Genomic DNA, 3,613 nt, shown 5'->3' with positions numbered 1-3,613 from the left:
TGTTTGCTATGGTGTGGTTTTGCCAAAAACTGGAAGTGACCGCAGGACACTGCAAATGGTTATAAATGCAGCCATGTTGTGGAATGCTCGGTCACATGACCACAGGGGGAGGAGCCACCAGAACTTCAGAACTGGGTCATAACTCCCCCTATTTAGATAAGTCAGAACTTGGAACAATCGCTAAATGATGGTCATAGGTGAAGGATTACCTATGTAAATAGAGTACCAGAATACACAATCATGAGAATATTAATATTAATATTACAAATAACTGCAAGCCACCTAGAGTTACCTCAGCAAGAAGTTTAATAAACAAACAAAGAAACAAAAATATTGTAAGGTTTGGGGGAAGTGGTTTTTCTTCCTTCAGCTGTGTTGAAGGGTTCTGTCATGCCTCCATCGAAGCCTGAATCTGCTGAGGAAATTGAGCTGGAACTGGAGCCGAAGGAGGTTGAGGGAGAGGTGTCTGTGGCTTCAGAGGAATGTGGGGAAGAAGAAATCATCCTTACTGGTACTACATCCACATGGAGGGAAGTAAGCATTGGGATACCATAAGGTCCTGTCTTAGACCTAGTACTCTTCAATATCTTCATAAATGACTTAGATGAGGAAGTAGGGAAACTCATCAAATTTGCAGATGACACAAAGCTGGCAGGAATAGCCAACACCCCGGAAGACAAGCTCAGGATCTAAAAAGATCTTGACAGACTTGAACAATGGGCACTATCCAACAACATGAAGAAAAGCAAGGTTTTACACCTGGGCAGAAAAAAACCAAAAATACTACAGATTAAGCAAAACCTAGTTCAAAAACAGTAACTATGAGGGGGACTTTGGAGTCCTAGTGGATGTTTACTTAAAAATGAGCCAGCAGTATGCGGCAGCAGCCAAAAAAGCTAATACAATCCTTGGTTGTATAAACAGAGGCATAGAATCAAAATCACACGAAGTATTAGTACCGCTTTAATATTGTTTTATAAAGCCTTAGTAAAGCGACACCTGGAATACTGCATCCAGTTTTGGTCATCACATTACAAAAAAAATATTGAGACTTTGGAAAAAATGCAAAGAGCAACTAAGATGATTAAAGGCCTAGAGACTAAAACATACGAAGAACGGCTGCAGGACTTGGGTTTGGCTAGTCTAAAGAAAAGAAGAAACAGGGGTGAGATGGTAGCAGTATTCCAATATTTGAGAGGTTGCCACAAAGAGGAGGGGGTCAATTTATTTTCCAAAGCACCAGAAGGCAAGACAAGAAACAATGGATGGAAACTAATCAAGGAGAGAAGCAGCGTAGAACTAAAAAGAAATTTCCTAACAGTGAGAACAATTAAGCATGGATCAGCTTGCCTTCAGAAGTTATGGGTACTCCAAAACTAGAAGTTTTTAAGAAAAGACTGGACAGTCATTTGTCTGAAATGGTATACGGTCTCCTTCTTGAGCTGGGGGTTGGACTAGAAGATCTGCAAGGTCCCTTTCAGCTCTATTCTGATTAACTGTTCAAAGCTACAATGGCGCTAAAAAAAGTGACTTATGACCAGTTTTCCCACCTACAATTGTTGTAGCATCCCCATTGTCACATGATCAATATTTGGACACTTGGCAACTGGTATGTATTTATGACAATTTCACTGTGCCAGGGTCATTTGTGATCTTCCCAGTTAATTTCCGACAAGCAAAGTCAATGGACGAAGCCAGATTCACATAAGAACTATATGAGTCGGCCTGAGATGGAGGCCGAGGAAGAGGAGGAAGAAGGCTCGCTGTCGAGGGTCGCTGCCATGACCACGCTCCGGGACTTCCTCAGGGTGCAGCGCCTGGGGCGGAGAGCGGTTTTGTTACTTCACCGGTTTCAGAGTATGCTAGTAATTGCTGAACACGCCAACGAGGCCCTGACACCAATTACTTTGAACACCATTACTGCGGCAAAACGACTCGGGGATGAAGTGTCCTGTTTAGTAGCGGGGACCAGTTGTGAAAAGGTGGCACAAGAGCTGAGCAAAATACCTAGAGTTTCCAAGGTGCCTTTTGCCCAACACGATGCATATAAAGGACTTCTGGCTGAGGAGCTGACACCGCTGATTTTGGAAACTCAGAAACAGTTCAGTTACACGCACATCTGTGCCGGAGCATCTGCCTTTGGGAAGAATCTCCTTCCCAGAGTGGCAGCTAAGTTGGATGTTGCTCCTATCTCAGACGTCATTGAAATCAAGTCAGCCGATACTTTTGTGAGGACTATTTATGCAGGCAACGCCCTGTGCACTGTGAAGTGCGAGGAGAAGATCAAGGTGATTTCTATCCGGGGGACTTCCTTTGAGGCTGCCCCAATGAGCAGAGGCAGCGCCACTGTCGAAAAAATATCAGCCCCTGCACCTGTCGGCCAGTCGGAATGGATTGAGCAGAAGTTGACCAAAAGTGACCAGCCAGAACTTGCTAGTGCAAAGGTGGTTGTATCAGGCGGGCGAGGCTTGAAGAGTGGCAAAAACTTCAAGCTGTTGTACGACCTGGCGGATCAGTTGCATGCTGCAGTCGGTGCTTCTCGAGCAGCGGTTGATGCCGGCTTTGTCCCCAACGACATGCAAGTTGGACAGACGGGCAAAATTGTAGCACCGGAATTATATATCGCTGTAGGAATATCTGGAGCCATTCAGCATCTAGCTGGAATGAAAGACAGCAAGACCATAGTCGCTATCAACAAAGACCCTGAAGCGCCCATATTCCAAGTTGCAGATTATGGCATAGTAGCTGACCTGTTCAAGGTTGTTCCAGAGCTGACGACAGCATTAAAAAATGAAAGCTACTCCATGTTTGGGAAGGAATGAGTATCTCTTCGACAGAGAGAAACTATTTTTAAGCAGTTTAAATTATGTTTTATCAAACCAGAAATGTAAAAATTGCCCAAAAAGTGCCAATAACGATCTTGCAATACACCAATTTTAGCCCTTTTCATTTCGATTTGGCTTCGTTATTTTCTGAACTCTTTTTCTAATTATCTAATAAACATACATCTGCTGTATTTTGTATTTAAAAAAAAGAACTATATGAGTCACTTAACAACTGCACCGCTTCACTTAACAACTGTGGCAGAAAAGGTCATAAAATGGGGCGCAACTCAGTTAACAACTGTCTTGCTCAGCAACATAAATGTTGAGCTCAATTGGGGGCCTATGTTGAGGATCATTTAGCATCCTTGTTCAACTCATGGACACGATGTTTTCCTCACTTTATCTGTCCCTTATTACAGCCTTCTTGCTCTTTCCCTATTTCTAATTTTGATTAAGTGGTGTATTCCCCTTGACTCCAATGTACTGCTGAGCATGACTGCTCTGGGTTCATTAGGACTGTAAATGCCATTCTAATATAGTAAATATCATCTACATTGGTGCCAGTCTATAATTATCAGCAGAACGGGACTCCTCATTTTTCATACCAATGTAGGAAATTGCTACAGTATGGTTGCAACTTAATGAGAAACTCTTAGATAACATGGTTTAAAGCACTGTTTGTCAGTGTTGGCATCTTTAGGACAGGGGTGTCAAACTGCCGGCCCATGGGCCAAATGCGTCATGGCGAAACTGCGCCTACCCCATTGCTGGCAATGGGGAAAAAGTCA

The 3,613-nt window shown here is 43.3% G+C and overlaps 1 pseudogene; it reads left to right on the top strand.

The window, feature by feature from the left end:
• The first annotated feature begins 1,730 nt into the window (after positions 1-1,730).
• On the top strand, positions 1,731-2,947 carry LOC107298704 (annotated as a pseudogene).
• The last annotated feature ends 666 nt before the right edge of the window (positions 2,948-3,613 follow it).

The sequence above is a fragment of the Protobothrops mucrosquamatus genome, unplaced genomic scaffold, assembly GCF_001527695.2.
Source record: "Protobothrops mucrosquamatus isolate PMUCROS unplaced genomic scaffold, P.Mucros_1.0 scaffold4209, whole genome shotgun sequence".
In the NCBI taxonomy this organism is placed as follows: domain Eukaryota; kingdom Metazoa; phylum Chordata; class Lepidosauria; order Squamata; family Viperidae; genus Protobothrops; species Protobothrops mucrosquamatus.
Note: the sequence above shows the minus strand (reverse complement) of the source record. Positions and strands in the feature narration are given on the sequence as shown.